Raw genomic sequence first — 13431 nt, forward strand, 5'->3', positions numbered from 1 at the left:
TTGGCTCCCAGAGATTGTGTTATAAAGAGAAGAAAAAAAGGATATTGCGGTGTTGATTGTAAGGGATCAAAGGGCCAACAGAGATAACCTAAGTACATCTGCCCTGAGCCATCCCATAAGACTGTGATTGCAGCAGGGAGGAGTATGGGAATTGCTGTATTAAGGAGATGGCCAACTCTGCACAGGGAGGATCATGGTCAGGAATCTCTCTTTTATGGAACAGCTACAGAAAAATCCCAGCAAACTGCATTTCTCCCTCTCTAGGGAGAAAGCTGGATAACAAGGGCTCTAGGATAAGGAGAGAAATGAGAAGCGAGACCTTTCCACCACAGGTCTCATAAATATGCAAAGTTACCCTGAAGTGCAGCCACAGGAACAGTCTCATTATTAGGTTGCAGCTGTAGCTTTATGTGGAAGTGGAGCATTGAGGGATATTGTGTCAGAGCCCTATAGATGCTGTGCTCAGTTATATTGTAATGCAAGCAAGGAATATGCTTCCTGCTTTAATACAACAGGGTTAGCATGTCCTCTGAACAGCCCTCTAATATCACAGAGACAGCCAGGGCAGGGAAGGGGAGAGGGGGGGGAAGGAAGACACAGTTGTTGAAGGGTTAGAGATCATTCTAATTTCTTAAAGGCACCAAGGTCACAGCATTGCACAAATATAGCATGTGAGTGTCTGTGCATACACGTGCTTGTGTGCAGTGAACAAAGTAAGTTCTTTGGGGCAGGGACTGTGTTTCATATATGTTTGCACGGCACCTACCATGCTCCTGAGAATATGTAGATGATGCAGGGAATCACAGGCGAGAAGAAAGACATACAGTTGTCCCCCGACCCAGACTCCGGAAGAGACAGAGACCAGCAAATCATGCAGTAAACTCCAAACCGGACTGGACTTCCTTGGGTTCTTCAGTGAGTTTAATGCAATTGGGGCCTTATTACCCATCATCAGACTTTGGAGAGAAAGAATGAAACTGGCACATCAAAGCGAAGAAGCAGTGAACAGACAAAATTGGCTGAGAGCAAGGCACACTCCATCCTCATTATAAACTCACTTGGATGGAATGTGGCACTATTCACCCCACAGGATTAGTCTGCATAATACTGAGAGCGAATAATAGCAGGTGTCATTGGGTGGTTAGGGAAGATACATACACACAAACAGAGCTCAGACACAGAGATGCACCTGGAGGAGAGAGTCTATCAGATTGACAGAGACGGACCATACCTGCAGTCAGGCTAGGATATCACCTCGGTACCCATGGATGCTATCTCTCCATAATTACGTGGTTGTTCTCTCCCTACAGCTGCACACTCAGTCACTCCAGAGAGTGAGGCCCACACCCCCAGTCTCAACCTCTCCTGCCAATTGCTCCAGTCTGTGGCAAAACACAAAACTGATCAGTGTGCCTCACGCCAAGAGATCATCAAAACAAGTGCCGCATTGGAGACAATGGATATGAACTGAGCTAACGAGAAAAACAAACAGGGCCAGATTCTGGTCTAGGTAGTCCCAGGATAAATCTGGGTCTCTCTCACAGTGTGACTGATGTCTCCCAGCTCCAAAGCCCCCAGCTCTCAAGACAGGACTGGCACATTTATCCTCCCCAGTGCAATATGGTTACAGTCACTGAATACTCCTCTCTGTGATTCTAATTTGACACTTGGCACAGATGCTGGGTGTAACAAGCTGGGTTAATGGTAAAATAAGTAGCTTTTCCAATAACAATCACAATTTAGTTGTTCTGTCAGGTAAACATTCAGTCCTGCCTCACTGTTAGGTTATGTCTGGATTACATCTCCCCAGATTCCCCCAGAGGAGGTTAGAACATCCTGATGTGAGACTTTAAGCCACAAGACCTTCTGGCTGACATGCAAGAGCGCTCCCAACTGAGCCATGCAGGCACATTCAGAGAGCAGTACCGAGCACTGCACCCAGAGAGGAGCAATCAGGGAAGCCAGGAGATAAACAGCACAGCACAGCACAGCAGCTGCAGGGAGAGGAGCGCCTGCTCCAGCTACAATGAAAGTAGCATACAAATAGTCTCACCTGCCTTGGCCTCCAGGCAGTACGATAGGCAGACTCCAAATCAAACCATGTTGTGCAGCACTTGACATTACAGCAATGGCTGCACAGAGAAGGCAACGGAGACGTTATTATTGTTACTTACGGAGTGCCAGCCTGTAAGTGCACATGATCATAATTGTGCTTGATGCTTTCCAGAGATAAGAGGAGGCCCTGCTCCTGCCTGACATACAAGGAGGAGACATCCCTGCCTCCGGGAGCTAATAGGGGAAGAGGATACCAGGGAGAGGGTCATGGTTGGAAGGGTGAGCAAAAGAAATGGTTTACAGGAGGGATCAGAAGGAGCAGAGACCAGCCATTCAGTCACATGGGTGTGTGGAAAGCTGTCCCAAGTGGAGGAGGCAGCATGAGAAAAGGAGCCAGGTCAAGTGTGAGCAAGAGACAAAAGGAACCTTAAAGTGAAAGCAATAGGCTCAGAGTAGGGTCTGGTGGGGGAGGAGAAGGCGGAAGTGAATGTAGTGCTGTAGGCAGTGGTGAGATTACGTAAGGCCTTGAAGAAGAGAGCGAGAAGCTTGAACTTGATGCAAGCCAGGGAAGGGATGTGAGGTGGAAGGAGATATCATCAGAGCAGCAAAGGAGAAAGCTGGTCAGAGCAGCATATAGAAGGGATGGGGTCTGTGGGAGACGCATGGAGAGGGAAGTGAAATCCAAGCAAACTATGAGCCAGGTGTGTACAAGGGTTCTAGCAAGTAGGATGATGAGAGAGGGGATTTTAGAACTATTATAAGGGAAGGATTTAGTGACCGCCAGGATATAGGGGGAGAAGGTGACGCAGATTATGGACCTGGCTAATGGGCATGATACAGGGTGTCTGTGATGAAGGGCCTCTAATGCACAGCTGTGAAGCAACTTGTTTGATAGAGCTGGAAAGGAGTGAATATGGCGTTGGTTATGGCCTCCTAATAGGGGTAGAGTCAGCTGCCTCAGTAACGGGCTTCCAGAGATGACAGAGACTAAATTGCTTAGAGAATTGGGATACTGTGTGCTGCTTTTTGGGGATTCGCTAGTCATATTGGTCGATTTCCAGATGCAAATCAAATATTCATTCTCACTTAGATAATGTTTCTCTGCAGAAACATTACTTCCAAACTACCATGACAGGGCAAGGCCAGCTGGCTATCTAAAAGTAGTGGGAGATAGATATATTAGCTCCAGGCTAAACAAATCCCTGGTATCAGGTTAAGTGAAATGGCAGGTGCTCCAGGTCAATTGAGACAGCTGGGGCCAGTTAAGAACTTTCCAGAAGGCAGGGAGAAGGCTAGGTTGATTGGGACACCTGAAGCCAATCAGGGGCTGGCTGAAACTAGTTAAAAGTCTCCCAGTCAGTCAGGTGGGTGTGTATGTCAGGAGCTGTGGGAACAAGTTGCGCGGTTGGAGAAGCTGAGTAGTACACACCATATCAGGCACCAGGAAGGAGGCCCTGAGGTATAGGTGAAGTGGAGCTTGAGGAAGTGAGGGCTGCTGTGGGGGAAGTAGCCCAGGGAATTGTACATGTCATGTTTCTAAAAGGTCAGCTACCATAGCTGATGCTATTAGGGTCCCTGGGCTGGAGCCCGGAGTAGAGGGTGGGACCGGGCTTCCCCCCCGCCCCACCTTTGCTCCTGATTAATCACTGAGACTGGGAGACAACAGAGACTGTGCAAGGATAACTTCTCCTCACCTCCCTCGCTGGCTTATGATGAAAATGGCTCAGTAGACTGTGACCCTTGTCTCTAGAGAGAAAAGGGTTGGGTCACAGTGAAATCCGCCAGGAAACGCAGGACCCAGGGAGGCAAGAACAGAGCTTTGTCACAACTGGTGTTAGGGGTGGGAATTCGTTCACAGCATGGCGGAAGAAAGAGTTTTTAAAAAAAAAAAAAAAAAAAAAGCACACTGGGGTTTTGGATTTTTTTTTTGTTTGGTTTGTTTGTTTGCTTGCTTGCTTTATACCACAATGGAGGAGGTGGTAATAGCTGTAGCTCACGAAAGCTTATGCTCTACAGAGGACTGCGCATTTATCAGAAGGTAAAAAGTTGATTCTCAATTGAGCACCGGGTATGGATGGTTGAGAGTGGTTCTCAACCAGGGGTACATGTATCCCTGGGGTATTCAGAGGTCTTCCAGAGGGTACTTAACTCATCTAGATGAGTGTCTCTCAACCTGGGGGTTGCGGCCCACAGGGGGATCATGGGCTATGTTCCCTCTAAGGTGCACACCTGCATGGCTGCACAGAGGGCCATCAAGGGCCGTGCATCTGCCCTGCAGGCGCGCACACAGGAGAGCGTGGAGGATGTGTAAGGTGGACGAGGGCAGTGGGATGAGGTAAGGGTTGGTGATGGGGGCTTGGGAGAGGTTGGGGTGTGCAGGGCTATGGGGGGAAAAGATGCCTCTCTCCCAGCCCCAGGGCTGTGGCAGGAAGAGAGGGCTCCCTCAGCAGCACTGTACACAATTTATTATTAAACATTGCAATTTATATTAAAATCTGATCTGTTCTTGGAGTTTACATTATTTATCAGCTTTGAAAACTCTTGCTGCTCCTACAACCAGACAATAGAAAATTACATTTTTCTTACTTTAATACAATTGAACTGAAATGTAAAATAACTTTTAAAAATAGCTAATACGTTTAAAGAAATACATTGTTTCTTTCATTGAGAAAAAGTTACCTGACCTCTGTGCTCTTACCCTGTGCACTTGGGGACCAGACTACTTTGTCATAAAGCTACTATGAGAGAAATAATAGTATTAGTATAATTTCTCCATTTGTAGAAAGGAGCTGATGATGATTACTTGCTTCAAAATAGTTAGTGTGGCTAAATTAATTCAAATGTATAAACTTATCTGATGGCCTCAGAAGGAAGAGGTGCAAATTATTAGTAGTTTTATTATTACTCCTCCATTAACTATGTTGGTTTTGGGGTTTTTTGAAGGGGGTGGATGTTGTGTGGACTGGATGGTTCAGGAAAATAATGGGATATAAAACCTTTAGTTAATGAGAATCCAAAGCAATAAACCAAATATTAATAAAAGACATTACAATTATAATATAAAGCTATTATGTATCTGTGTTTATACTTCCTTCCCTCCTTTTTTCCCCTTCTGTTGACTGTATATTTTGGTGCATCATCTTCTCTCTCCCACACATCTGTTCACACTCACTTCCCCACACATCCACATCCATTCACACCCACACTGTCCCTCAGGCCTATAAGAGGCATCACACTTTTGGGGATGTCTTTCTGATGCTGGGGGTGGGGAGAGAGTATTTCTTGTCTCTGTGAGAGAAGGGGCTGCTATAGAAAGGTCCTTTCCTTTTCTCCTTGCTAGATCTTTAGGCTTAGGGCACTGGTCTGCACTGCACTCAGTTTACTGTGCTTAGTTTAGCCTTAGCCCAGGCAGTGAGCAGAGGTACAATTTGCCACTCATCATGGATTCCGATGGAGAAAGGGACAAAGGGGAGGGTGCTGCAGTTGGGAACAGGGAAAGGAAGGTGCAGGATTGGTCATCCGATGCAGTGAGCTGTAGCTCACAAAAGCTTATGCTCAAATAAATTTGTGTCTCTAAAGGTGCCACAAGTACTCCTTTTCTTTTTTTACTGAAATGTCAATACAACATTTATATTCCAATTGATTTATTTTATAATTATATGGTCAAAATGAGAGTAAGCAGTGTTTCAATACTAGTGTGCTGTGGCCATTTTGTATTTTTAGATCGGATGTTGTAAGTAAATAATTTAAGAGATGTGAAAGTTGGGGTCACAAGACAAATCACACTCTTGAAAGGGGTAATCTGGAAAGGTTGAGAATCAATGAGAGGGACCTCAGACTCCTAGCTCTCTTGACTTGATTCAGTGGATAGTGGAAATCCATGCTAGCTACTATGAGTGCTTCCTCGCTGGCTGCCTTCCTTGTTAACAATGACAGTTCCCAGTGCTCAGTCTTGTTGTTTCTTGTCATAATGATCTGACATTTCTTTAGGGCTTTTCATCTAGAAGGATCACAATGCATTTTACAAATGTAACAAACTGATATACAGGGATCCTTTCATCTACCTCTGGGATGGAGCCACTTGAATTTACCTTGATTTTTGCAATATGTGTCCATTCCATTTACAAATCAACACACCTGAGTGCCATGCACTGCAGGCTTGTATGGCAATTAGCCAATGATTCAGCTACACTTACAATTGCCACCTCCGACTAGGAAGGTACAAACTGAAAAGGTCCTAGAAGATTGGAGAAAGACAAAAGTAAGACTGATCCTCAGAAAAAGTGGAGTGTGAATCCAGCAATTACATGGATTCTGGTCTTGCTCACACTAGTTATTATAAGTTTCAGAGTAGCAGCCGTGTTAGTCTGTATTCGCAAAAAGAAAAGGAGTACTTGTGGCACCTTAAAGACTAACAAATTTATTAGAGCATAAGCTTTCTTGAGCTACAGCTCACTTCATCGGATGCATTTGGTGGAAAAAACAGAGGAGAGATTTATATACACACACACAGAGAACATGAAACAATGGGTTTATCATACACACTGTAAGGAGAGTGATCACTTAAGATAAGCCATCACCAACAGCAGGGGGGGGAAGGAGGAAAACCTTTCATGGTGACAAGCAGATAGGCTAATTCCAGCAGTTAACAAGAATATCAGAGGAACAGTGGGGGGTGGGGTGGGAGGGAGAAATACCATGGGGAAATAGTTTTACTTTGTGTAATGACTCATCCATTCCCAGTCTCTATTCAAGCCTAAGTTAATTGTATCCAGTTTGCAAATTAATTCCAATTCAGCAGTCTCTCGTTGGAGTCTGTTTTTGAAGCTTTTTTGTTGAAGTATAGCCACTCTTAGGTCTGTGATCGAGTGACCAGAGAGATTGAAGTGTTCTCCAACTGGTTTTTGAATGTTATAATTCTTGACGTCTGATTTGTGTCCATTCATTCTTTTACGTAGAGACTGTCCAGTTTGGCCAATGTACATGGCAGAGGGGCATTGCTGGCACATGATGGCATATATCACATTGGTAGATGCGCAGGTGAACGAGCCTTTGATAGTGTGGCTGATGTGATTAGGCCCTATGATGGTATCCCCTGAATAGATATGTGGACAGAGTTGGCAACGGGCTTTGTTGCAAGGATAGGTTCCTGGGTTAGTGGTTCTGTTGTGTGGTGTGTGGTTGCTGGTGAGTATTTGCTTCAGATTGGGGGGCTGTCTGTAAGCAAGGACTGGTCTGTCTCCCAAGATCTGAGAGAGCGATGGCTCGTCCTTCAGGATAGGTTGTAGATCCTTGATGATGCGTTGGAGGGGTTTTAGTTGGGGGCTGAAGGTGATGGCTAGTGGCGTTCTGTTGTTTTCTTTGTTGGGCCTGTCCTGTAGTAGGTGACTTCTGGGTACTCTTCTGGCTCTGTCAATCTGTTTCTTCACTTCAGCAGGTGGGTATTGTAGTTGTAGGAATGCATGATAGAGATCTTGTAGGTGTTTGTCTCTGTCTGAGGGGTTGGAGCAAATGCGGTTATATCGTAGCGCTTGGCTATAGACAATGGATCGAGTGGTATGATCTGGATGAAAGCTAGAGGCATGTAGGTAGGAATAGCGGTCAGTAGGTTTCCGATATAGGGTGGTGTTTATGTGACCATCGCTTATTAGCACCGTAGTGTCCAGGAAGTGGATCTCTTGTGTGGACTGGTCCAGGCTGAGGTTGATGGTGGGATGGAAATTGTTGAAATCATGGTGGAATTCCTCAAGAGCTTCTTTTCCATGGGTCCAGATGATGAAGATGTCATCAATGTAGCGCAAGTAGAGTAGGGGCATTAGGGAACGAGAGCTGAGGAAGCGTTGTTCTAAGTCAGCCATAAAAATGTTGGCATACTGTGGGGCCATGCGGGTACCCATCGCAGTGCCGCTGATTTGAAGGTATACATTGTCACCAAATGTGAAATAGTTATGGGTCAGGACAAAGTCAAAGTTCTGCCACCAGGTTAGCCGTGACAGTATCGGGGATACTGTTCCTGACGGCTTGTAGTCCATCTTTGTGTGGAATGTTGGTGTAGAGGGCTTCTACATCCATAGTGGCTAGGATGGTGTTTTTAGGAAGATCACCAATGGACTGTAGTTTCCTCAGGAAATCGGTGGTGTCTCGAAGATAGCTGGGAGTGCTGGTAACGAAGGGCCTGAGGAGGGAGTCTACATAGCCAGACAATCCTGCTGTCAGGGTGCCAATGCCTGAGATGATGGGGCGTCCAGGATTTCCAGGTTTATGGATCTTGGGTAGCAGATAGAATACCCCAGGTCCTGGCTCCAGGGGTGTGTCTGTGCGGATTTGTTCTTGTGCTTTTTCAGGGAGTTTCTTGAGCAAATGTTGTAGTTTCTTTTGGTAACTCTCAGTGGGATCAGAGGGTAATGGCTTGTAGAAAGTGGTGTTGGAGAGCTGCCTAGTAGCCTCTTGTTCATACTCTGACCTATTCATGATGACGACAGCACCTCCTTTGTCAGCCTTTTTGATTGTGATGTCAGAGTTGTTTCTGAGGCTGTGGATGGCACTGTGTTCTGCATGGCTGAGGTTATGGGGTAAGCGATGCTGCTTTTCCACAATTTCAGCTCGTGCAGGTCGGCGGAAGCAGTCTATGTAGAAATCCAGGCTGCTGTTTCGACCTTCAGGAGGAGTCCACCTAGAATCCTTCTTTTTGTAGTGTTGGCAGGAAGGTCTCTGTGGGTTAATATGTTGGTCAGAGGTGTGTTGGAAATATTCCTTGAGTCTGAGACGTCGAAAATAGGATTCTAGGTCACCACAGAACTGTATCATGTTCGTGGGGGTGGAGGGGCAAAAGGAGAGGCCCCGAGATAGGACAGATTCTTCCGCTGGGCTAAGAGTATAGTTGGATAGATTAACAATATTGCTGGGTGGGTTACGGGAACCATTGTTGTGGCCCCTTGTGGCATATAGTAGTTTAGATAGCTTAGTGTCCTTTTTCTTTTGTAGAGAATCAAAGTGTGTTTTGTAAATGGCTTGTCTAGTTTTTGTAAAGTCCAGCCACGAGGAAGTTTGTGTGGAAGGTTGGTTCTTTATGAGAGTATCCAGTTTTGAGAGCTCATTCTTAATCTTTCCCTGTTTGCTGTAGAGGATGTTGATCAGGTGGTTCCGCAGTTTCCTTGAGAGTGTGTGGCACAAGCTGTCAGCATAATCTGTGTGGTATGTAGATTGTAATGGATTTTTTACCTTCAGTCCTTTCGGTATGATGTCCATCTGTTTGCATTTGGAGAGGAAGATGATGTCTGTCTGTATCTGTGCGAGTTTTTTCATGAAGTTGACAGATTTCCACTCTATACGGCTAAATTCAGTGCCTTGCATAATCACAGGTTTCAGAGTAGCAGCCGTGTTAGTCTGTATTCGCAAAAAGAAAAGGAGTACTTGTGGCACCTTAGAGACTAACAAATTTATTAGAGCATAAGCTTTCGTGAGCTACAGCTCACTTCATCGGATGCATTTGGTGGAAAAAACAGAGGAGAGATTTATATACACACACACACAGAGAACATGAAACAATGGGTTTATCATACACACTGTAAGGAGAGTGATCACTTAAGATAAGCCATCACCAACAGCAGGGGGGGGAAGGAGGAAAACCTTTCATGCCTATCCTTGCAACAAAGCCCGTTGCCAACTCTGTCCACATATCTATTCAGGGGATACCATCATAGGGCCTAATCACATCAGCCACACTATCAAAGGCTCGTTCACCTGCGCATCTACCAATGTGATATATGCCATCATGTGCCAGCAATGCCCCTCTGCCATGTACATTGGCCAAACTGGACAGTCTCTACGTAAAAGAATGAATGGACACAAATCAGACGTCAAGAATTATAACATTCAAAAACCAGTTGGAGAACACTTCAATCTCTCTGGTCACTCGATCACAGACCTAAGAGTGGCTATACTTCAACAAAAAAGCTTCAAAAACAGACTCCAACGAGAGACTGCTGAATTGGAATTAATTTGCAAACTGGATACAATTAACTTAGGCTTGAATAGAGACTGGGAATGGATGAGTCATTACACAAAGTAAAACTATTTCCCCATGGTATTTCTCCCTCCCACCCCACCCCCCACTGTTCCTCTGATATTCTTGTTAACTGCTGGAATTAGCCTATCTGCTTGTCACCATGAAAGGTTTTCCTCCTTCCCCCCCCTGCTGTTGGTGATGGCTTATCTTAAGTGATCACTCTCCTTACAGTGTGTATGATAAACCCATTGTTTCATGTTCTCTGTGTGTGTGTATATAAATCTCTCCTCTGTTTTTTCCACCAAATGCATCCGATGAAGTGAGCTGTAGCTCACGAAAGCTTATGCTCTAATAAATTTGTTAGTCTTTAAGGTGCCACAAGTACTCCTTTTCTTTTAGTTATTATAAGTTACAGTAGCCACGTATGGCGGACCATGAATGCTCATAAAATTGGGGATTGGTGTGTGGGTGGGGATGAGGGCTCTGTCTGGGGGTGTGGGCTCTGGGGTGGGGCTAGAAATGAGAAGGTCAGGGTGCGGAAGGGGACTTCGGACTGGGGCGGGGGGCTCCGGCTGGGGGTGCAGGCTCTGGGGTGGGGCTGGGGATGTAGGAGGGTGCTCTGGGCTGAGACTGAGGGGTTTAGAGGGTGGGAGCAGAGGGTTGGGAGGAGGTCAGGGGTGCAGGCTGTGGGCAGCGCTTACCTCAAGTGGCTCCCAGAAGCAGTGGCATGTCCGCTCTCTGGCTCCTATACATAGGGGCAGCCAAGGGGCTCTGCGCGCTGCCCTGTTCTACGGCACCATCCCACAGCTTCCATTGGCTGTGGTTCCTGGTGAATAGGAGCTGCAGGGGCAGCACTTGGAGCAGGGGCAGTGTGAGGAACCCCCTGGCTGCCTCTATGCGTAAGAGCCAGAGGAGGAACATGCCCCTGCTTCCAGGAGCTACACGGAATGGGGCAAGTTCCTGACCCTGCTCCCTGGCTGGAGCACCGGAGTGGGGAAAGCCCCGGACCCCACTCCCCAGTGTGAGCTTGAGGGCCAGATTAAAAATATCTGGAGAGCCGGATGCAGACCCTGGGCCATAGTTTGCCCACTCCTGGTTTAGTTTCAGGCAAAATACACTAAATTGTTGTTGCTGTTGCATCAAACAATCAAAGGGAAGGGTGAGGGAACCGATGGAAGAGGAACGCATGGCTACACAGGCTATAGGTGCATATTAGCATGTTTCCAGTCAGTGTGGTCTCTTAATTTATAAAAGACAAATAAATAAACTGGGCACCAGGACATTCTACATCTGCCATTATCCATTGGTGATTTCCTGTGGGATATGGTGGTAGGAGTGGGGCTTGAGGAGGAGAAAGTAGTGGCCTTCTGGATCAGTTCAGGGAGGGTGTCCTATGCACAGTGAGGAGACATGGAAGGAGGCACAATGGTGCTTGTAGGAGAAGTGGCCAAATGGACAATGGAAGCTGGTTTCACTGGTGGAGCAGATTGGATGGGGAAGGCAGCACACCAAGGTACAAATGCAGGTAAGTAGGGACAAGCAGAGCTGTGCAGGGCCTTACAGGGGAGGACAAGAAGCTTGAATATGATGTGGTGGAGAAAGCAGAGCTAGCAGAGGGCAAGGGCCAAGAAGATGACTTTAGGAGCAGCATCCTGAATGGAGCCAAGGTCTGCGAGGGGATGTCAGGGAGGCTGGAGAGGAAGGAGTTCTAGAAATGAAGGCAGAAAATGATGAGGGCCTGGTCAAGAGTTTAATGGTTCAGATTGTGATACTAGTGTAATTCCATTGACTTCTGTGCAGCTACACTGGATTTACACTAGAGCAGCCTCGCTCCCCATAACTCTGCCTTCAATCCCTAATCAAATAATGGAACCAGGAGTAAAAAGAAGTCTCTACCCTAGAGGGCAATGTGAGCAGTAAGCAACGTGGGGGGGGAGGTTATAAAGAGCAAATCATGTCAGGCACAACTGATTGATTTATTTAATTTGGAGCGGAACAACTGGCTGCTGCTAATGCTCTGCTCAGAGGAGGTGAAGATCAAGGCATTGACTCAGCACAGTAGGGTCTGGCGGAGGCTGTCATTCAAATTCTCAAGCCCTTTGAGGAATTAACCCATAAGAGAAGTTTGGGAGACACTTGTGTATCTGACATGGTGCTAGCTGTCAGGACTCTGACAGTCCATCTCAGCAATAAAGTGCCAGACCAGAGTGTCTGGGCCATGAAAAAGGGAACTGTAACTTCTACAGCAACTTGCAGCCATCCTCAGACTTCACAGCACAGAATCAGAGTAACAGGAGTGCAGGCTGCATGCTCTTGAGTTCCCCATGCTCACTTCTGAACCTCACCAAGAAAATCATGCCAGAGTTGCCATATATCGGCTGGCTGGCAAACACACACCAGTAGAGAAGGTGAAAGAGAGATGATCATCTAGTCCCCAAGAAAACCTGCTTAAAATTTCAAGCGTGTACAGCTTCTGGGAATCAAACTTAACAGACTTATGAGATCCAGTAGCTATGAATGCTTTCCAACAATAAGATGGCACTCTCCCTCACTCACCCACTATTCCCCACCCAGGGGACCTGGCTGGGGTTAGAAGTATAATGCGATCAGATTTTTGTCATTCCATAAAACTAGCTCTGCCTTTCTTGGAACTCTGTCAGGCTTTGGATGCTAAGGATGAGACAAGAGATATCAGCTGCTGCTTGAACATGCACAGACTTGTGCACTATAATGTGCCTATGGCGGATTTCATGTGTTAGAGAGCTTATTCCTTCTCTCTCCCACTTCCCTGGTCCTTCTTGCATGAACAGAGAGCAACAATACCCAAAATCCGAAGGTGCAAACAATTCAATGTTTATTGGGGTGAACTTCCAGCAAGCTTAAATCCAAGTTCCTTTTTCCTTGTTTTCGAATCCCAACTTACTTCCTGTTTGCCCCTAATTTATATAGTAATATTCTTAGCTATACCTTAACCAATCATTCTACTGAAATTTAACTAACCAATCCTAACATATTGCAACATGATTAGCTAACCAGTTATATCCCACCACCTTAATTAAATTTACACCAAGCAAAATTAATTATACAGCAGACAGAAACAATCACAGAACCAGACAGAGACCATGCCAATAAACAATAGCAAAGTGGGAACTATAATGACAAAATACAGAAGTGAGGATTTCACAACTACATCTATAAAGACATAAGGGTTTCCCAGCTGTGTCTATTGATAAGTGAGTTTTTAACCAGACAGAAAACCATCAACCTAAATTTCCTTTTACATCTTCTAGGCTCTTCCCTTTCTCTGGAGGTGATAGATTGGATCCCCTTCCTAACATCCCCATATTGACTAGTTTGGAATGTGGGGA

The 13431-nt window shown here is 45.9% G+C and overlaps 1 protein-coding gene across 6 annotated transcripts in view; it reads right to left on the reverse strand.

Annotated features, from left to right (window-relative positions):
- Positions 1-13431, reverse strand: part of SYNDIG1L (synapse differentiation inducing 1 like) — a 57453-nt gene that overhangs the window by 13943 nt on the left and 30079 nt on the right. The window contains exons 1-2 of one of the 6 annotated variants that reach the window (XM_043516173.1): positions 2054-2129; positions 767-956 (exon numbers count right to left, since the gene is read on the reverse strand). The exons of 4 other annotated variants lie outside the window; for them this stretch is intronic. The gene's annotated coding sequence lies outside the window, so the exon portion shown is untranslated. Of the gene's footprint in view, positions 1-766; positions 957-1231; positions 1383-2053; positions 2130-13431 lie in introns of those variants that run through there. One more of the 6 variants, XM_043516170.1, reaches the window with a different exon arrangement.

This window comes from Dermochelys coriacea, chromosome 6 (assembly GCF_009764565.3).
Source record: "Dermochelys coriacea isolate rDerCor1 chromosome 6, rDerCor1.pri.v4, whole genome shotgun sequence".
NCBI lineage: Eukaryota > Metazoa > Chordata > Testudines > Dermochelyidae > Dermochelys > Dermochelys coriacea.